Source organism: Camelus bactrianus, chromosome 4, assembly GCF_048773025.1.
Source record: "Camelus bactrianus isolate YW-2024 breed Bactrian camel chromosome 4, ASM4877302v1, whole genome shotgun sequence".
NCBI lineage: Eukaryota > Metazoa > Chordata > Mammalia > Artiodactyla > Camelidae > Camelus > Camelus bactrianus.
Genome location: NC_133542.1, coordinates 75,098,569 through 75,120,103, shown reverse-complemented (window position 1 = coordinate 75,120,103; position 21,535 = coordinate 75,098,569). Strand labels below are relative to the sequence as shown.

Below are 21,535 nucleotides of genomic sequence, written 5' to 3'. Positions count from 1 at the left end.
TGTGGGTTCCGTGACAGGGCAGCCTTTTGCTGTCTGGAATTTCATGGAACTAGATGTTTCAGAAGAAAACCATCTGAGCCTTTGGGGTTTGGATTTTAATGGCAGAGTTGGTAAAACCCTTACAAGAGCCTTGGCCCAGAAAAGGACCCTAGGGAGGGGCAGTTTGTTTGACAAAGCCCGGCCGGGCCTCAACCCCCAGACCTAGGCTGGGCCCAGGGTCTTTGTGTCTCTGTCGCTGGGCGATGCTGGGGAACAGATCTGGGCGCACAAGCAGTGGCGTTCAGAGGCGCGCCAGCTTCCCTGGGAGTGGGCGGCAGCGGCCAGCACCGTCCCCGACTTGCCCTCTCACTGTGCTGGACCTCCAGGACGCCCGCCTTCTGCGTTTCCACAGGCCGCCTCTCCTGGCCTCCCCTTGTTTCAGGCAAGATGGAGTGTCTCTTCGGTGGCTCTCTGGACCAGCTCTGTCCAGCACGATTTGTGTGTGATGAGGTGGTTCTTTGCTGTCCCGTGTGGGAGCCACCAGCCCCGGAGGGCCCCTGGCATGGGAGCCAGGGCTGCTGTGGCCGCACAGCTGAAGTCGGATCAGACAGCCCCCCAGGGCTCCAGATCACCCTGCTGGACAGTGGATGGTACATGCCAGGTGGTAGTGGGGTTTCCAGTGCCACGAGCCCCTGAGAGCTGAGGTGCTGCTGGGGGCAAGCTTCCTGCTGGACTCCCATCCTCTGGGCTGAATTAACCCAGCGCCCCCTGGGTGACGGTCACCACTCTCGAAGAGGACACGCGGAGCAGGCCAGCCGCAGGAAGGTGGGCTGCGTGGGGGTGGCTAGCGCAGCCCGGTTCTGTTGAGACTGGGCTCTAGTTACCATTTTGGGCGCCGTCCAGAGCTGGGTCTCCTGGGCCCAAACAGCGCTGCACTTGGGGAGCTGGCTGTGTCTGCAGCCCAGGGACCCCAGCAGCAACGCCAGTCCAGCTGTGCCTCTACTGGGAGGGGAGATAGCACCTGGATGGCAGTGGTGACGACAGTGCGCCTTGGCTTGGGAGTCGGTGGGTGGGGGAGGGCGGGCAGACACAGTGACCACAGGGGAGGCTGGCCAAGGGAGGGCGGAGGAGCAGTGCCCAGGGGAGACCTGGGCGGCAGCAGCGGTCAGCAACTGCCCAGGCGTGGGAGACTCAGAGGGGGCCCCGGGAGGCTAGCGGCTTGGGAAGAGGATGATCAGATTTGAGGGAGGGTGCTCCCTGGGCAGGAAAGTGTCTAGAGGGCAGCAGGCGTTCGAGACAGGAGGTCAAGCCTGGGGCAGAAGCCAGACCATGGGAGGGAGGGAGGGGAAGGAGGAAAGAAGGAGGAGAGGAGGGAGGGAAAGAGAGGCGGTTCCCTCCAACAAAGAACTGGGGCTGAGTCGCTGAGTCCTGGCTTCCTTCGCACCAGGTGTTGGGGGTGCTTGTGGGAGAAAAAGCCCAAACCACGGCCTCCCTGAGGCCACGCCCACGGAGCCAGGCTTGGGTTCCAGCCCGTCCCTCTGCTGGGGATCTAGCCGGTGGGAAGGAGGCTTCGGCAAGAAGGGGAATTTCTAGAAACCAGGGGCTTATTTGAGGAAGCCTAGGTTCTGTCCAGGCCCCGGGCGAGGTGGGCGTGGCGGACGAGGCGCCCTCGGAGCGTGCCCTCTTTGTCCCAGCAGCCGGCAGCCGCTCCTGGCTGCGGCTCAGACCCCTGTGTCGTCCCACCTCCCTGACCCTCTGGGTGGACAGCCGAGGGGGAGGGAGGCAGCCGTCACCTGGAGCATGGCCGGGGCAGGTGAGGCCCCGCTCTGGACCAGAGCGTGACCCCCAGCGCCGCTGCAGAGGAAGGGCCGTCCACTGGGACTCGCCCGGGATATTGATGTTCCCTGACCTTGAGAGGTCCCTGTCCCTTCCAGAGCCTGATTGGACGAGAGAGTGTGGCAGGCGCTTGGTGCTGAGTCAGCACGTTCGGGGAGGGAGGGAACATGCTTCCTTCCCTCCTCACAGGCCGTCTCTCTTCTCCCTTTTTGGTTCTGTTTGGAAAGGGCCCTGTCTTCCGGGAAGGCCCTTCCTCTGTCCCCAGGAGCCTGGCTTGCACCAAGCTCCACGCAACTTTCCCGAAAATCCCCAGCACTCTGACAGCTCCCCAGAAAAGGAGCCCCCCCCCACCACCACCACCACCAGCATCCTTGCCGGGGAAGGGACAGCGCCAAGCGGGAGCAGCTGATTCAGCGCTCCTGGGCCCGCCCCTCCCCCAGCCCCCGCCGGGCAGCATGCCCGGGCAGGCTGGCAGCTGTGTCACACGGGGCCTCTGGCAGGGTTGCTGTGGCTCTCACTGTGTGGCCCGCACTGCGCCTGATGGATGCAGTCACATCCACAGCCTCATGCAGAAGAGGCCCACAGGAGGGTGCGGCCACCACAGGGCCTGCAAGTCAGCTCGTCCAAAGCCGGAGATGGGGGGCACACCACCCCAGCCGCATGCGGTTGCCCAGGAGCCCAGGTCGGGCAGAGTTCCTCCACCTCTGGCTGGTCCCCTGCCACCCTGGGCTGGAGGCTGTTCTGGGCGGGGACAGGCTGAAAGGCGCGGGCACTGCCACCACTGGGAACTAACCAGCTGCTGGGAGCAGCCCGGGCCAGTAGGGGGAGGGCATGAGCCAGGACCCCTGAGGACCCAGAATGACAGGCCCCCGGTGGACTCTGAGGCAGGAGGACTCCCCAAGGCAGGAAGGGGCCGGCTCTGTTCTTCAAGTGTTTCCCGTGAGCAGGCGTGATGGGAGATGTGAGCCCTTCCTCAGTAATCCCAGGACAGGGAGGGCCACGGAAGGCGTAGGGCAGCAGCGGGAAGACAGGGAGGAGCTTGGAGGGTGGGAGGGAGGGCCGCTGTCAGAGTGGGCGGGGCTTGGGGCAGCCACCCCACAGCTCATCCTGCCCCCACCCACGTGCCCACGGTTGGCTGGTCAGTTGGAGGGTGTCTTCAGACCAAAGCTCCGGAGGCTGATGGGTGTGTCCGAAAGGTCCAGGCCATGTTCCCATCAGCTGTGTAGTCACCCTGATTTGTTACAGTGGGGACCAGGCTCCATTCTGCTTTTTTGAATATTAATGACTAGTCCTTGCTGAAATGTTGCGTGAATATTCATTTGGAATCAGTCAGTCCAGGGTGGTGGTCATGTCACAGAAGAAGTGGCCCCCAGAGGAGGTGTGTCCCTGTGCTGAGGGACGGGTGACATCAGGCGGGGCTGTGGGCCCTTTCCTTGCCAGTGGACCCAGAAGGGGTAGGCTGTCCTCAGACAGGCGGTGAGTGGATGTCTGAGGCCTGGAAGACAGATGGTCTGGCCCCAGGGCCAAGCACAGCTGGGTATGTGGGGAGTCCCCACACACGACCTGGGGCCCAGGGGACACCCATCCTTGACCCTGGAGCCCCCGCTGGTAGGAATGCTGCAGCCCACTCTGACCACCGGCTGCCCTTCATGTGACCAGAGAAGGGATTTCTAGTCCTTTCCACAGGGCACCAGCAGGTGTCGGCCCCTCGGCCCTTGCTGCGCTGTCACCATGGCTGGCTGTTCTGGGCCTCCCTCAGGCTGGAGCACCCCCACTCCCGCTAGCCCAGGGGCCCCTGCTCTTCAGGTCTGGGCTGCCCCCGAAGCCCACCTGTAGCATCTGCTTTTCAGAACCGAGGGGCTTCTGCTGCCCGGGGCACGGGCAGTCCTTCCATGCTATAAATCTGGGTGTTAAGTGTGAATTCATCCTTTGCAGCAACTCTGTGACTTAATGGTCACATGAATTATTTGCATGTGTTTCAAATTGTACCGTGATAACCCTGTGTGTTTTTCCCGGATCCCTCAGTGCAGAAAAGCGCTCTAATGAACGCGATTATCCTCCCTCATCCATCCCCCGGGGTGGCGCCCCGAGCGTCGTCGGGTCCCGAGGTGCATTTCAGAGAGGGCGCTGCCCTGTTTGACCCTTGCTGTGCGGCTGGGGGTGCGTGCATGTGTGTGCACGTGCCTGTGTGTGCGCTCGCATGTGTGTGCCTGTGTGTGTCCTCAGTCCTGCCCTCTTCATCCAGATTCTGAGCAGAGCAGGTGGACAGGTCCTGACCCTACCACCCCTTGCGCCCAGGGCCCCTAGGTGCCCTTGAGGGGACGTCAGGGCTCGGGCCCCCTGGGAACGTGAGGCCCCTGATGGCTGTTATCCCTGGGTTCCTGCCGAGAAGACAGCTGGCTGTACAAAGCTGGAAGGCTGGAGTACTCGCTCCATGTGCTCTGCTGCTTCCCGCATGGGGTCAGCCGGTCACTGGCCGAGCTGGTTCACAAGAGGAAGGGCCTTGTTCCTGGCCCCTGAGCAGGGCGGGGGCAGAAGGAGAGGAGGGTGTTGCTTCTGTCCATGACCAGTTCCTCCCACGAGATAAGGGAGAGGAAGCCCAGGGGAATCTGGACTCACCGCCCAGAGTGGACAGGCTGCTGGATGTGACTCTTCCCAGAAGGGGAGGGAGAGGGCTCCGAGGAGTGAGCCCAAAGCCAGCATTCCTCCTGGGGTGGGAGCTGCGGAGAGGAGGGTGCAGCAGGCTGCCCCCGTGGGCGGGGGCTCTCCTGGCCCCCTTCTCCGGAGGAAGGCACCAGAAACCAGGGGCCAAGGCTGCAGGCCCTGCCTGAGGGCAGATCAGATGGCCCTGGTCTTGACCTCAGGGACACGTCGCATGGGGACTGGCTGTAGGACGCTAGGCCTTCTCGCGGAGAACTCCTCGCACTCTGCGCACAGTTGAATGAATGAGTGAACAGGGTCCTGTCTCCGCCCTTCCCGCTGCTGTAACAACATCACAGACCTGGTGGCTCAGGAACTACCAGCATCTGCTTCTTGCAGTCCTGGAGGCCGGAGCCCAGGCTGCTGGTGTCAGCGGATTCGGTGTCCGGTGGGGGCAGCTCCCCGGCCCCCGGACACTGTCATCTCTGCACCTCACAGCAGTTGGCAGGGGCGGAGCTCCTGGGAGCTCTCTCATAAGATCAGAAATCCTATTCTTGAATGAGAAACCCTCATGACCTAATCACCTTCCAAAGACCCCGCCCCCTTATACCTTCACCTGGTGATTAGGATTTAACGTAAGAATTTGGGGGATCCATATTGAGTCTATAACATATCCCTTGTGTCCCCAGGGCTGGTACTCAGTAGGACTTCCTCACTCACTTTCTGAACGAGTGTGTCCAAGGTCATTCAAGGCCTCCGTAAGCTGGGTCCCTCGGGCGGGATGTCTCCATTCAGAAGTGCCCACAGGCATAGGTGCTTGCCTTTTGCTGAGTTATTCCTGGAAAGGCGGCCCCACTGTTTAGGACCTGGCCCCTGGAAGTCCTTCTACTTATCTCACCTGGGTGTCTCTAGCTGCTGAAGCCTCTTTCCAAGTCCTGTCTGCGTCCTGTGGCTTCCTCTCCGGGAAGCACGTCTGGCTTTTACCTGCATCCCACAGAGGCACTGACCATCCCCCCAGCTGCCATGCTTACCCTGGAATGACTCGGCCAGACCCTGCCGACCCTCCTGGGAGGAGGCGAGTCACTGCAGCCGCCCGACCCTCTGCCTTCTCAGGAGAAGGCAGCTGTTAAGCAGCTGCACTAAATGTTAGAGGGAAATTTAGGACAAAAGTGGAAGAAGATTGGAGCATCCAATTTAAACTGAGGGGAGGCAGACAGAAACCAAAACGGCGCTGCCCTAATTCATGCACAGAGAGGGCCACGGGTTTGCAGCCTCTGACAAGAAACCAAAATACTCACCCAGTTTTCCTCTGTGCAAAGGATCCGAACTCGCCTGACAAGGAGCCTGCATCTGTCCGCTGGCCCCTTGCAAGGTGTTCTGGATTGTTCTGGGGCACATCCCTGGAAGCCCACCTCCTTCCTGGCCCTTCGCTTGATTTTGTAGGTGCCTTGTCCTTGATGGACTCTTCCTGCACCGAAGTGCCCAGAGGGTTCACCTCCTGAACCCCGTCAGATCCACGGCCCTGAGGTGCAAGCTCCTGGTGAGGCTTGGGCTCCAGGGGTTTTGGGACCAGCGATGGATGGCGTCTTGTCCATTAGCATGAAGCCCAGGCCTGAGCTAAGGCCGTATCTGGTGGCAAAAAGGCCCACCTGGCTCACCCAGGCTGAGCACCTCACCTGGATCTGAGCCACCAGGTCCTCGCCTGGAACTTCCCAGGGCAAAAGAAAGATGACCAGGTGATGCAGTGGCAACAGGGCATGGCTGGATTCCGTCACCCCTGTGGCCCCAAGCACCCTGGGTGTGGACAGTTGTCACCACATTCAGTCCCGAGGGTACCACCTGGGAAAGGGGGCCAGATGAGGGCTGACCCATGGGCACCTGGGGATGGGCCCGGCCCTTGCCCGGTGGGGAGGCTCTGCTGACAGCTGTGCCCTGTGGGCCTCCCCTCAGTTCACTGTGTGGACCCCACCACCCCAGGAGAAGGAATGGGTTTTAGTCCCGTGGTGCCTTCAGACCCCGAGCACCTGGTTTTCCTCATAGGACCAGACCCAGATCCAAATCAGAGGGGCCCGGCACTCGCTGCCGGCCTCGGGTGGAGGCCCCTGCTGAGTCAGTTGCCGCCTCACATGAAGACCCCAGACCCCGCGTTGCTGGCCGGGGACAGTGTGCCTTGGAGCCTGGGGTCTGAGCTGTCAGAGCTTCCCCCACCTATCCTCGTGTCCGCTCCCACGTACCCTGGGCCCAGAGCCGGCAGGGCCTGTGAGTCTTAGGCAGGGGTCCTGGTCCTGCAGCAGGGAGGGCAGGCCAGGCCTGGCCCAAGGACGCATCCTACAGATGCCAGCACGCCTGTCACCCGGGACCCCACACTGCGATTCGGGTCTCCGGGCATGGGTGGGAGGCAGAGGAGGCGCAGGGAGTGGGAACCCTAGGACAGCAGTCCGACTCCAGAAGCACGAAAGGGCGTTCGGAGGAGGAGGGAAGGCCAGCTGTGTGGCCAGACGCCGAGAGGTTAAGAAAAGACCAGGTTGAGGGGGAGGGTAGAGCTCAGTGGTAGAGCACGTGCTTAGCATGCACAAGGTCCTGGGTTCAATCCCCAGCACCTCCATTAAAAATAAAATAAAATAAAATAAAACAAAACAAAATAGAACAAAAGACCAGGAGAGACCATGTGACCACAGGTGACAGCGGGGTCCTCCTTCCCAAGCTTCTGACCCCCCAGGGCCTTGACACTGGAGCAGAAACGGCCACTTGTCATTTCCACCCAGCTGATCCCCAAGAATGTTCTCCCCCATCCCCACCTAAGGAAAGGGCCACCATAGGCCACCTGTCTGACAACAGGCTGAGCGCTGCACCCCCAACCCCTCGGTCCCCCTCCAGATCTAGTCCGTGTCCCTCAACCCTCCCTGGACCCTCAGGAGAGGTCCAGCGGTTCTCATAGAACATTCTCCTCTGCCCAGCAGCCAGGAGACCCCATCACCACTCACCAGGGGCAGAACAAGGCAAATCCAGGCCCTGCTGACCAGCCCTGCACGTGGCCCCTCCCCACTGGGAGCCTGTTCCTGTGACATCAAGATACCTGTCCCCTGCTCATCCCTCAGGTCCCCCCTCGGCTGGCAGCCTCCTCCTCTCAGTGCCCCACAGGGCACTTTGTTTTTTCTTGTGGAAAATATGCATCACATAAAAGGTACCATCTTAACCACTTCTAAGTGCACAGTTCAGAGGCACTAAGCACATTCACATTGTTGTGCAACCATCACCACATCCGTCTCCAGGACTTTCTCATCTTCCCAAACTGAATCTTGTGCCCAGTAACCTCCATCCCCTCCCCCAGCCCCCCCCCCCCATCTACTTCCTCTCTATGGATTTGACTCCTCTAAGGCTGTCCTACAAGTGGATCCTACAGGATCTGTCCTTTGTGTCTGGCTTATGTCACTCAGCACAATGTCTTCAAGATTCATCCATGTAGCCTGTGTCGGGACTTCCTTTTTAAGGCTGAACAATACTCCATTGTAAGCACACGCTACATTTTGTTTATCCCTTTGCAGACACCTGGGCTGTTGTCACATTTTGGCTGCTGTGAGTGAGCACAGGTGCCCACATCCCTTCAAGACTCTGCTTTCAGTTCTTTGGGGTGTACACCCGGGGGGGAGGGTACTGGTCACATGGTGATCCTATGTTTTGGCTGCACTATTTCAACTTCCGCCAGCGTTGCAGGAGGATTCCAGTTTCCCCATGTCCTCCCCAGCACTGGTTACTTTTTGTTTTTTATTCTAGCCAGCCTAATGGATCATGTGGTATCTCACTGTGTGCATGGCATTTTTTGGTCCATGGTATTTTGGGGTTTTTTGACTGTCTGTCTCCCCTAATAGGACCACAGCTACAGGACAGCAGCCTTCACCTGCCTCGTTCTCCACAGATTCCTGGGGCCGAGTACCAGGCCTGGCACAAAGCTGGAGTGCCAGGAGGACCTGATGTCTTTCTGGTCTGTGGAGGTGGGTGTGCTGGCCTGCTCGCCAACACCCCCCACCTCCAATCGTGGGGAGCGGGCCTCACCTGCAGCCTTCCCAGGCTGTTGGAGCCTCCGCTGTGCCCTCTGAGCAAGCCCTGTCTCCTTGTCCTAGGGGGCTGAGTAAGCCATGTGCTCACAAGTGAAGTTCAGCTGTACGTAGGGCTGCAAGGAGGGGGCCCAGCACTGTGAGTGCCAGCTTGGAGGGTCAGGATGGCTTCCCTGAGGACCCAGGTGGACTACCCAGGCCTGAAGGATGAACCAACCAGAGTTCACTTGCCAATGCAGGACGGAAGGTGTCTCAGGCAGGGGAATTGCAGGTGCAAAGGCCCTGTGGCAGTGGGCAGTGAGAATGGCCAGCACAGACAGGCAGCCTCGGTGCTCCTAGGACAGTGGAGGTGGGTGGGGAGAGGACCAAACTGGGGAGTGGGCAGAAGGCAGCCACTCGGGCCTGGTGCAAAGTCACTGAGCACAAAGGGACACTGAGCGAGGCCCCAGACAGTCCTTCTCTCCGCTGTCCCTCCCCCTCCCTCCCTGCACCTCGTCCTTGGGCATCACCCTTGTCCCCAGTTCCCATGTCAGCAGGACAGCCAGACTTTTCTATCGAAGGCAGAAGTTTAAGTTTAAGACTCCCACCCCCACCCCCACCATACAGGGTCCAGTTGCCCACTTCACCCCCCACAGGGGAACGTGGGCAGGCCTGGAGGGCTGGGGCTGGAACCAGGGAGTCTGTCCACACATTCACTGCAGGACAAGCTTGGTCCTAGTTCTGGTGTGGGTGGATGCCCCCGACGCAGGCCTTGCAGGGGGCAACAGGGGCACCTGGCAGGCAGAGCCAGGAGCTGCTGGGGCCTGTGGGCCAAGCCTGGCTTCAGGGTGAGCTCAGCAATGACACAAAAAGGAGCCAAAAGTGACCACAGAAGTGCCCTGCAGCCCAGCACAGCCCTGGGCAGGATGTCGGAGGGACTCCTGGGGGGGGGCAGCCCTTCCTGGGGGTCTTACCGATTCTCCAGAATAGCTGTCGTAAAAATAGAAATGGCAGTGGGGACAGCCAAGGGGCCTGGAGGGCCTATGAGCGGCCATGGGTGCCTGTCTCCAGGAGGTCGGGCTGCCAGTCCCTTTGTTGGGGGATCTGCGGAAGCGGGGGAGGGGGCACCCTTCAGACTCAAGCCCCAGCCAGCACCTTCCTGTATCATACCCCTGCTGGTAAGCGGGATCTCCACACTCCACCAGTAACAAAAGCAGAGATGGCTTCCTTGGAGGGGCAGGCTGGAGGTCTGAGGGGTGGTTCTCAGCGCTGGTCCAAGGTGCCTGGTCTGACAATCTGTGCCAGGCTTTGGCTGGATGGTGGCCCGGGCCCTGGGGTGGCCGGCTGGTGAGGTCCCTGGGCTGTCATGGCCCAGAATGGCCGGGAGGGTGAGCAGTACCCCCATCCCCTCAAAGCCTCAGTGGTGCCACCGTGGGGCCCTGGTTGACTTTCTGGGGGCAGAGGATTGGATCAGGACTGTTCCAGCATTAAAAGAGGGGGTGGCCTCAGTGAACCCTGAGCAGGGTGGGCAGAAACCCAACTAAAATGGAGAGCCTGACTTCTGTGAGTCTGGGGGAGGGCAGGCGCCCTGCTCAAAGCCTGACCGCGGGTGGATGGCCTGGTTGGCACGGATCAGGGCGCTAACAAAGAGGTGCTTTGTGGGCTGCTGGCACGCGGCCCCTAACAGGGCGGCCAGGGCCCCTCTCCGAGCCGGAAAGGGAGCCTCACCGCTTTCCTGACAGCCGCTTGGCCTGAGGGGGGGTCTTCACTGAATGTGTCCCTGGTGAGAACACAGACGCTCTGACACTTGCAGGAGAGCCCTCCCCGGGCTCCTCCCCACGAAGGCCCGGGAAGCCCCCACATGGGAGCCGCATCCAAGGGAGGGGTTAGACCTAAGTCAGGTGTTCTCTCTGCCCCCGTAAACAGCTCCTCAGACAGGGGGCTTTCTCCTGAGAAGGCAAACGCCGGCCATGCCCCCGCCCCGGGCTCTTCTGTGTCCTACAGGTGAGAGTCGAGCCAGGAGGCAGACTAACCTCCCTTTGCTCTCTGGGATGCCCAGGCCAAGGGGCCGACAGGACCCTTGTGGGGAAGCGCCGCCTTCTTGCTCTGCCGGTCATGATGCAGGAATCTCTTCTCAGCCCAGCAGTCGTGGCCAAGGCTGGGCCCCTGCCTGATGCCTCCCTTCCTACTGACTGGGCACCAGGGACACTCTGAGGACACAAAAGTGGCACCAGAACTCGGGCGGAAGGGTGGAGGGTTCCAGCCCCTTGTCAGCCAGCGCACAGCACCCTTCAGATTCCCATATTCTGCAGATGTCTGTGGGCATCTGATCTGTGCTGGGCACCCACCAGGGCCAGGGCCAGGGCACCTGTGCCTGTAGGAGAGACGAGGGCTGTGAATGTCAGAATGGATTAGTACCCGGGTGGGATCAGGGAGAGACGGCTGGCAATGGCCCACGTGGCTCTTTCAAATGGGAGGGTCAGGAAGGCCCACGGTCAAGGGACATCTGGGCAGAGACCCAAAAGAAGTGACAAAGTAAGCCTCAAAGACATTGGGGGAAGAAGGCACAGGCAGTGGGAATAGCAGGTGCAAAGGCCCTGGAGCAGGAGGCCAGCGTTTGGAGGACCCATGCAGAAGCCAGCATGGCTAGAGCTGGAGAGGGACCAAGTTGGCGTGGGTGTGGGTGACAAAGCAGGTTCCGGAAGGTAAGGACTTGGGCTTGTGTTCTTATTTTTTTTTTTAAGTGGAGGTACTGGGGATTGACCCCAGGACCTCATACCTGCTAAGCACATGCTCTGCCACTGAGCTCTTACCCTCCCCAACCCAGGCTTGTGTTCTGAGAACTGAGATGGAGGGGGGTGGCACTGAGGGACCTGAGTAGGGGAGGGACATGATCTGACATGTTTTGAAGCATCTCTGTGCTGCCACATGGTGACAGACCCAGGCAGGGGCAAGAGCAGGGCAGATGGGGAGACCAGTTATGGGGCTGCTGCAGGAACCCGAGGATGAGGGGCTTGGAGCAGGAGAGTAGCAGCGGAGTAAGGAGAAGGGGTCAGAAGTGAGATGGAAAATCCAAGGTTGGCCTGAGCTGCTGAAGGATGGAGCTTCCAGAAGGAAGAGACGTCATTTGCCTAGGTGGAGGAGGTGGGGCAGCGGTCCTGGGACACGGTTAGGGTCTGTTTCATTACATCACACTGGGACCCAAGTGAATGGGTCGAGGAAGCACCTGGCTAAGCCTTGGGTTCGGTGTATTAAACGGGCCTTAAACCTTGGAGCCGAGCCTCAGATGGAAGAAGTAGCCTCTTCTCAGAACAGTGCGTGCAGACCCGCCCATTTGCATTTGATTTCAGGGGTCCCTTCATCCCTGAAGACCACAGTCCCCAGGGTGGGAGCCCCTCTGCTACTTGGAGCCCAGGACAAGAGTAGAGAGAGCAGAGTTTGGGTGCCTGGCACAGTGGTCTCAGGTGACTGGTGTGGACATGGGGAGCCCAGAGGCAGAAGGCGGCCCCCCAGCTCTCCCTCTGTGGAGGCCCGGCTCCTCCTAGCCACTCCTCCAACAGGCCTCCACTGAGCACTCAGCTACCCGCAGAACCCCGCAGCAGCACCTGGCAGGCTACCCAACGCTTCCACTGTCTGGGGAAGGACAGACAGTTGACAAGGTATTGGTTATCCTTGCCTTACTCCCAAGTGCACTCTGAGACCCTGCCCTGGTGGCTCATCAGACAAAAGGGGGAAAATCAAGCTATAGGCCATGAAAACGCAGGACCAGATGCCAGGGCAGGCCTCCCTGTGCTGAGAAAAACTTCACTGGCACCTCAGATGGGCTGCAGTGCTAATCAGATCCCTCAAGAGGGGACTGTGGCCGCCCCGCTTGCCTATCAGCCAGCAGCAGGCTAATCGTTTCCAACGTCTTCAGAAGGTCTAATGACCAATGGAGGGAGGGGCTGTGGATGACCATGCCCTGCCCTGCCTGCTGGGGGACCCGCAGTGAGTGACCCCAAGCTAGTTGCCTTTTCTTCCTAAGCTGCATTTTTCTCACCAGTAAGACGGGAATAAACAGAGAGTCAACTTTATAAACTGTTGTGAAAGCTAAGTGAGATAACGCGCACAGAACCCACAGCACAGACCTGGATTTTAGCAGGGGCTCGGCGTTAGCAACAGAAACGTCCAGCGTGGCTTACAGACACGCCCACACGTTCGCGCAGGAGCTGCACTGAAGCCCATTATCCTTGGGGACCAGTTTCCACTTATCTGTTGTCTTCTAAAAACTTTGTAGTGCTTTCCAAATGTCCTTCCTTAAGGAAGGAAGAATCTCTTTAATATTTAGAAAATACAAGTGATGAAAACCAACAGAATGCCAACATGGGAGCCCCTCCTCAGCCGACCAGGCTCCTCGGAGCGCGCAGAACGGCTGCCACCCCGCCCAGTCTCGCCCTGGAGCTAGGGAGGCGGGCACACCTTCAGACCCACTGTGGGTCCCATCCACCCCGTGACCCTAGCCCTGGGCATGGGAGGACCTTGGAGCCTGGTGGATAGCTCCCTGTACCTGGACCCCTCAGCTGGAAGCAGCTAGAAATGTCCAGCCCTGCTCCCAGCTGTCATTTGTAGAAGCTGCAGTTTCCCAGGGCCCCGGAGGAGTCTGCACTGCTGAGATGGGAGATGACACTTAGGAGCCGGCACCAATCCTGGGGCTTCAGAGCTGCCCTAGGCCAGGGCCTGGCCTCCCACCCCCTCCCCCGCCCCCCACCACCCCAGAGCCTCAGCTAGTCCCTGTGCTGAGCCGGTGCCGGCAGTTTACCTGTCAGTCTCTGGCGCACCTCCTGGGCCAGGATCGCATGCCAAGCCACGTGACTGTGCCTCTGAGTGGTAGAGTCCCCTCAGGACAGCCAGACTGTCCTGCCGGCTTGGGAGAGGGCTGGGCTGAGGGGTGCGGGACCTGGGAAGCAGTTTAGGTCTAAGTGGGATTCCAGGGTTGTACCCAGAGAGTCCTTGAGGGTTCACACCCATCCCCGAGAGGGCAAAGCAGGAGTGAGCTGGTGGGGGGGATGTTTTCTGTGTAGACCCTCAACTTGGGGTCAGGGGTCAGTTTACCACCAAGGTCCAGGAGCTAGCCTGCGACTGAGGTCAGGAGTACTTAGACCAAGCTTCTGACCACTGTCCTAGGAATGACCTTGGCTAACTGTCCTGCAGGGCTTTAGCCCCAGCCTCTGACCCCTCAAAGGGGCCCAGAATGTGCTGGGGGAGGGGTGGTCATCTTGTTCTTCACATCAACCCCCTCCTCCTGGTGACCCTATGCTCAGGACCACTGTCCTGGCACCACCCTCATTTTCCTGCAAGGACCCTTGTGGGGTTCAGGAGCCAGGCCGTCTCTGGCCTTGGAGGATCACTGCGGCCTGCTCTGACCCCAGGCCCCCAGAATAAGGTGGGGGTGACTGAGGGGGACGTTTGTTGGGCCTCTCGGATCTGTGGCTGGTTTCATTTCTGCGCATTAGTTTTAAAACCTCAGCTCTGTCCACAGGAGGGTGGCCTAGAGCAAACGAGGAGCCACTGTGGGTGGATGGTGGGAGTTACCAACGGCCAGTGCGCCCAGATCACGCCGGGCCTGAAAGCAGACCCGACCGGCCGTGTAGACGCAGCTCGCAGTTCCCAGGCTCCGCGCAGGAGGCGCCGGCGACCCGCGGTTCGCCCAAGGGCACTCCCGCAACCCCGCTTTCAGGCCGCCGAGTGTCAGTGGCAGCGGAGGCCCCGCACCCGCTCCCGCCGGCGGCCCCACTTGGCGCCACATCCCGGAGGCTGCCCCGTGCAAGCGCGGCCGCCGCGGGGAGGGGCCACCCCAGGACCTGGGGCTCAGGGGCCTTTCGGTTCCGCGCCGGGCCCGGAGGGCAGGAGAGGGTGCGGGTCGGCGCTCTGGTCCTTCCCGCGTCCGGCCCCAGCTCAGTGCCCGGCGCAGAGTCGCACAGCAGGAGTTCGGGGAGGGGGCGCGGAGCTTGATCCCCTGCCGGGGATCCCCCTCCCCTACCCGGGCGCCCACCTGGCGGCGGGGCGGCGCGCCCCGGGGCAGCGAGTGCGCGCGCGCGCGGCCGGCGCGCTGTCCCTTTAAACGGCCCGCGGCGCCTCCCCCGCGCGCCCCGCCCGCCGCGGTGCGGCCCGGTGCTGGGCGCGGCCGGAGAAAGTCCATGTGAGCCGGAGCGCCGGGCCGCCGGAGCACTTCCTGCCGCAGGCCGGACCGGGCCGGCGCCCGCAGGTACCCCAACTTCGCGCCGCCCGCGGGCCCCGCCGCCGCACTTCCCGCGAACTCCGCGGCGCGCCCGCCCTCGCCTGCCGCAGTGCCCAAGTTCGCGCCGCGCGCCGCCCCCGGAGGTGGCCGGCGGCGCCCTGGCCTGGGGAGGCGCTCGTCCGGGCCGGGCCGGGCCGGGCCGCACCCCGCCCCACCGAGCGGGTACCCCGGCTCCGGGCGCCTCCTCTCCCGCCGGGCTTCTCGGGCGCTCGGGACACTCGGCCTCCCCCGACCGGGCGGACGGAGCCCAGCCCTCCGGGGTGGGGAAGCCCGCACGGGCTCGGCCCGGGGCTGGGGCCCCGGGGACACGCCCCTCCCTCCAGGCCCGGGGTCCGAGGCTGGCCGCGCGGCTGCGCATCAGCCTGGCCCTGCGCCTCTCCTTCCTCGCCCTCCCGCTCCGGGTGGGCCCCCTTCGCGGGCGTCACTGCCTCCCGGCCTCCCTGTGCTCACCCTACCTGGGGGCGGGCTGCACTGGGAGGGGGCTCCCACCTGTCCCCCGCTGCCGTGTCCCTACGGAGCTGAGGTCTTAGGGCCCCGAGCCCCTTCTCCAGGAAGCTCTCCAGGTGAGCTCTGAGCCGGCTGCCCACCCTCCTATGGGCAGGGCAGGGGTCCCAAGCCCTTCTGACGTCTGCCCGCATAGTGTGGGGGGTCATGAGGTCAGAGGTCACCTCCGGGTCCTCTCTTCCGGGCTCTTCCGAGCTCTTCCGAAGTTTGGTCTTGGGACCGGTGAGTGCCAACTGACTCCTGGTGCCGTTTAAACCTGTGGGTTTGCGGTAGGTAGGTCCTGGATCTGGGCTCACAGGCATTGCCACTGTGAGTGGAATCCTCTTCCTCCTCTTCTTCCAAGCCTGGATCTGAAACGTTGGGCTCTTTCTTTCTAGTGGGATTTCTTGCCCCGTTGGGCACCCAGCTGCGTGTCCCCTGGCTGCGGGTTCTAGTGGAGCCTGTGCTAGATGGTGGGGGGGCTGGTGGGGAGGCATGCGTCGTGCACTCGCCAGCTGGTAGAGCTGGTCTTCTGAGCACCCTGAATGCACACCGCTGTGCCTGGCTGGTCTGGTCTGCTCTGGGTCTCTCTCCAGGTCTCCCTTCCCATCCCCTCCCTTCTGCTCTGCTTCCCTCTTGTGCTCCCTCCAGTTTGTCCTGATGACAAAGGACGCTCTGTGGTTCTGGACACAGGTGATTCTCAGCACTCCATGTGAGTGTTGTTTAAACCCCCCAAGGACCCCAGGAGAAGTATCTTAAACTATTGGCTCCATTTTAGAGATGAGGAAACAAGGCTCGGTGGGAAGGAGTTGGTGAAAGGTCGAGCAGCCCCCACAGCCTCCGCTGTCTTCTAACAAACTACCTTCCGCCTTCTTCCCACAGCCCTCTGTGCTGCCCATCCCTCCCAGGAGGCCCGCTGGCATTTTCCCGTTGGTCATTCCATAGTTGGGTGGTACCTCTGCTGGGGCCTGAGTGAAGGAAACAGGAGGAGGCAAGACCCACGGGGGTTGGCCCCCCGTTCTTTTGGCGAGCTGGTTGGAAGGGGCACAGAAGTAGAACAAGATATCACTTGTCACCTCTCAGTGGCTGGAGATCTGTTCTCAGTGGTCACACCCAAGCAGGGTCGGTGCTAGACGTGGTGTCTGATACCGTGCTGACTCCGTGAGCTGGCTTCGGCCAGCCTCTGCTCTGCAGCCATTTAGTCTTCTGCAGACTCTTTGATGATGAGGAAATGCTTGTGCTGTAACTGACACTGGAACACGAGGCCACCACTGGCTGACCAGGACTACCTCTAGGTTATTTGTCGTGGGGGTGCTGGGACACTCAGAGGGGCTCTCTCTGGGAGGTAGGCCTCTGGATGACTTCTAACAGAATCCTTACAACCTCCCTGTTTTCCAACTAAAACATGAGATGCATTATTTATCTGAGAGGGACGATGGTGATGGTGAGTGCTGAGCTGGCATTCACAGCCTGGGTTCCTCTGGCACCCTTGCCTCTAGGACTCCGCGTGCCTGTCTTGCAAGCTGGGCTGGGGTGGGCCTGGTACCCCTCCTGGGACAAAAGGTAAGCACTGTGGCTTTGACCATTTCGAGGATGTTTCTAGGGCTCCACCCCATACCCCTTCCTTTGAGGTTTGTGCTCCCCGGAATGCAGAGCCGGGATGGGCTGCAGGGGGCCTGGTTCCCTCCTAGCCTCCTGCTGCAGTTTGGGGTACTTGCCACCGGTAGGGTCAGAAGCCTCAGCCACCGGCGGCCTCATTCTCTCCACCTCGCAGCAGCAGGTCCAGTCCGTGCCTCCTCTGCAGCCCACCCCCTGTCTGTTCCCTTCCAGCTGACCCTGTTCTCTCTTCTCTGGGCTCCTCTCTGACCTGGTCCTTCCCTGGCCTCTGTTGTCCTGCGGGGCCGAAGTGGGTGGAATGAGCTGCCCTGGCTGGGGGCATGTGGCCAACGTCTGTGGAACCGTTTGAGTGTGGACTGTAGTCCAAGTCCTGGCCCCTCACTCCTGATTTTCCCCAGTGTGTCTCTCCTGAGAACCAGGGCCCGCTAAGGCCCTTCATGTAACAGGCATACTTGGGGAGTTTGACCAGGGCTGGGCACTTGGGACCAGGTAGGCCGCGTTCCTGCCCAGGGTAGTGTTAGCTGGCCAGGGCCTGGCCCATTCTCGTGGCCAGTGTCCCTGCGGGTGTCCTGGGCCAGGTCTTTTGAAGGAGGGCAGTAGTGGCTCTGGTGTGGTCCAGTTGAGGGTATTTCTCTGCACCGGGACAGGGGCCACCAGACCCTCTGGGCCCAGAGCTGCTTCTGGTGAGCAGGGCTGCCCACAGCCATCCCCAGTCCCAGACCTTATAAAGTCTGGCTGGGTGTAGAGCCAAGGGCTCCAGAGCCCCTCACTGGCCCCCAGCGAGGCCCGCCTGCCTGCAGGGTCTGCAGAGAGCACAGCCCAGCCGGTTCTGGGCCCTTCCCTGGCCTCTCCAAGTACCTCATTCGTGAATGGCATGCTTTCCCAGGTGCCTCTTGGTCCTCCCCAAGGTGAGCTGCCTGGCGCTTGGGTACTTCTAGGTGGCTCTGCTCATGTCTGCACCCCACGTCAGAGGTATGTGTGACCCCCTCACACCATGACCCCTGGGCAAGGCCTGGGTGTCCTCTGCCCTTTCTGCCCCTCCACACCTGTTTCCTCTCTCTTTCCTTGTGTCCTGAGGCTTCGCGGTTGTGCCTGGAAGGTTACATCCTCCCCCGCCTGAGACCTGGGCTCCAGGGGCCCAGGGAGCTGGCTGGGGGAGGCATTCTGTTCAGCAAGGCCGAGGCGCCACTCCCCCTGCCCTGCCTCCTGAGCACGCAGGATCCTGGCGACCTCTGTTTCTCTTTTAGCAAATCCTTGCTCTCACCCGGCCTCTCTCGATGAGATCATTTGCAAAATATGCTTCCCGGCTGGCCCTGGCCGGGACTCCCTCACTGTGTCACCTGCAGCTGCTTGCTCACTGGGAGCTGGGCTTCCTCTGCCCTGGCCTCTGGCCTTTGTCATTTAAAGTTCAGGTTTTGGAAGCAGCGTCCACAGGGAGAGGGTCTCAGCACAGGCTTGTGGTGGGGCAGGTGTAGGGGTGTTTGGGATGTGAACTTTGGAGCGGGGCTCTCTGGTGGCCACCTTTGTGGTTGGCATCCTCAGAGTTGGGGCAGCCTCCACGAGGACAAGGACGGCAGGGACATTCACCCCTGCCCGGGCCTGGGAGCCTGTCTGAGCAGGAGGAGTGGAGAGGAAACCTGATGTTACCCTGTGCTCTCTGGGGCCTGCCCCCAGCTTCTGCTGGCTGGGCCTGGGTCTGGGCAAGGGGGCAGTTAGGAGCAGGACTTGAGAGCAGGTCTCTCTCTCAGGTCACATCCAGTCCAAGGCTGTGTGACCTTGGATGAGTAACTTACCCTCTCTGAGCCCTGCCCTGGCCTGTATGTTGTGATGCCACACAGTAGCTTCTTTATTTGATGCTGGGAGACTGAAGGTGAGCAGGCCTGGCGTGGGGTGCTCTGGAGATGCCCCCTCCTTGGAAGTGGGCCAGAGCCAGTGATGGGTTCATGCCCCTTTAAGGAAGGGGAGGCTGCTTCTCTGTCTCCAGGGAGGATGGAGGTGTCTGTCTCTGGTCCTATGGGAGGAGAGGCTGGCTCTGGGTCTCTCTGAAGGAATCTTCCCCTCCCCCTTGGCCCTGGGCCCTGGCATCCAGGAGGGCACATGGCCATGGGTGGGCTGGGAGCTCCTGGGCCCCGCCCAGTGACTGCCTGTGTGCCTGGGAAGCAGACAGGGCCGGGGGCGGGGACCATAGGGGCCTGAAAGTGCCCATATATAGTCATTGGGGTGAGCAGTGAGCCTGGCTGCCGGGCTGTGTCCCAGGCCCAACACCAGGCCCAGCCAGTGGGTCCCTGAGTGGGGGTGCTGAGGGGAGCTGGATTTGGCACAAAGCATCATACAGCAGCAGGCACAGGCTTGGTGCTCTTGGAGTGTTTGTTGATTGAAAATAAAAATCTCCTGGGCCCTCGGTAGTCAGGGCCAAGTGTATTTCTGGAGACACCATTTTTGAAAGTTAGAGGCCATAATGAGTGACTGTCCTGTTGGCCAGAGCCACCTGGGGTCTAGGGGTGGGATGCCAGCTCATTTGCAACCCCAGCCTGTGCCCCACAAAGTACCCCTTTATTATGATGACATTTCTAGATGTCTACTCCCCATCCCCAAGGTGCTAGGGGCTTCCGCCCTGATGGCTGGCATTTTCTGGAAGAGGGCCTCCCTCCCTCCACCTCCTGGACACTGCTGGCTAAGGGGGAGGGGGCAGGGCCTGCCGGGGCTGCTCCCTGTGCCTCTGGGTCAGGAGGAAGGATGTAGTCCTGGGTCCCTGTGGGGCTTCCCTGCCAGTTCGCCCATCCCTGTCTCTGCCAAGAAGGGAGAAGGAGCCGCCTCTGCTGCATTCCAGCTGTTGTGCTCTTAAAAATTACGACGTTAACATACTTTTGCTCATTTAATTTAGTTTCCATTGCACTGCTAAACGCCTTTGTTAAATTTTGTGTATTGATACTTTTTGTTGTTGTCAGCAGTTTTTTTTTCTTTTTCTTTTTTTTTTTTTTTGGATATAAAGCTATTAGGGTGAGAGAAGATTAAAAAGATACATTACAATTAAAATGTTAATGAAATCTGCATCATACAACTTTTGAAACCCTTTAGGCATTAATCTTGCCTGTGTCATGTCCATTAACTTTGGCTATTCTTATTCCACACTGACCCCTGCTGAGAGATTTGTGCTATAATTGGATTTTTTTTTAAATAAAAAAGAAAAGCTTTTAAGGAAATAGTGAGCAGTGGCCCTGGCTCCTCCAACGAGAAAAGAAACGCAGAGAGGGTCTTCATTTCAGAGGGGGCCGGTCCTAGCTTCGGAGAGGGCCGTGGGCCACTCCCGGGCTGTGTGTGGCCTGCCTCCTCCCTGTGGTGACCAGTCGCTCCGTCTACTAGGGCTGTGCCTTGTCCATGTGGGCCCTGTATCTGCAGCGGCCCCGGGTCACCCATGATGGGAGGGTGTGTCATGGCCACAGTCGGGGTGTGGGTGTATGAGGGTTGTGGGTGAGCTTACCTTCCTGGGGAGGGTCCCCGAGCTCAGGTGCTGTGTGAGGGTGACTGGGGTGCCCCCAGCCGGGGTGCTGTGCAACCAGGAAGTTCCGCAGGAGCTGACGGTTTTGGTTTTGAGTTCTCAGGAGATGTGGCGCGTGGAAGTCTGGTGTCGTGGGCACTGGGGTCTCCAGCATGAGGCCGGGGCTGGGGGCTGCGGGAATAAGGAGCCCCCTGGCTTACCCCCAGGGCAGATGGGCCCCTGGGCGAGCGTGGGTCCTAGGTCCTCCATGAGCTCTGCACGGACTCACCCTTGACGGTGGCTGAGCCAGTGGTTCAGATCTGGGAGGTGTCCCTGCTGGGAAGACTCCCTTGGGCGGGCGGGGGGGGGCATGGCGGGCCTGTGGCCGGTGGTGCCCAGGTCCGACCTGCTGGGCTTTCTCGGCCCCGGGTGCTGCAGTCACAGCCCTGGTGCTGGGAAGCTGGTCAGGTGGTTGGCAGGGGGCTGCAACAGACAGATTTCATGTCTGTGTGTTTTTGCAACACCTTTCTATAAAGGGAAACATAATTTAAAATATGATTACTTAGTGTTGTAGCAGCCGCCTCAGCGCTCCACGCTATGCCGAGATCATTATCAGAGGCTGATATTAACTTGCAAAGAATATTATGCAAATTGCCCACTGGCTCCTCCGGGAAACCTCGCGGGATGCGAGTAGGGTGTGTGGCGGGGGCTGGTCCCTCCGAGGGCGATACTCCTCCATCCTGGGCCCACCCGCCATCCGTCCCTGGCTGTGTCAGGACCCTGGGCCGAGTCTGTGCCCTTCCTCCACACCAGCCTCACCCCTCGTCTGCAGCGGGGCATCGTGGGGGGACGCGGGGAGCAGTGGGGCAGGACGGACCCAGTGGAGGCCCCGGGGCAGGGTGAAAGCTGGGCTCTCCTGTCCTGCAGGCTTTCCGCTGGGCTCTGTGATGCTTGTTGAGTGAGTGTTGCCTCTGTGACAGGTCCTGGCGGGAACGTGCGGGCCTTAATGAGGTGGCTGTGGTCACGGCAATCAGCTAAGCGGCTACGGTGGACTGTGACAGGCTCTGGCAGCAACTGGACCCGGGGACTCATGAGTCCTAAGCATTTGTCAGTCCTGAAGGGACTGAGGTCACAGATGGGGCCCCTCGGGTGCACAGACCTTCCTATTGACTGACTCAGCACCACAGCTGG

The 21,535-nt window shown here is 60.7% G+C and overlaps 1 protein-coding gene across 5 annotated transcripts in view; it reads left to right on the top strand.

Moving 5' to 3' along the window:
- The first annotated feature begins 13,962 nt into the window (after positions 1-13,962).
- Positions 13,963-21,535, top strand: part of NACC2 (NACC family member 2) — a 66,431-nt gene continuing 58,858 nt past the window's right edge. For 2 of the 5 annotated variants that reach the window (XM_074362506.1, XM_074362507.1), the window contains exon 1: positions 14,204-14,733. The gene's annotated coding sequence lies outside the window, so the exon portion shown is untranslated. Of the gene's footprint in view, positions 14,170-14,202; positions 14,734-14,873; positions 15,330-21,535 lie in introns of those variants that run through there. The other 3 variants (XM_074362510.1, XM_074362512.1, XM_074362509.1) reach the window with 3 other exon arrangements.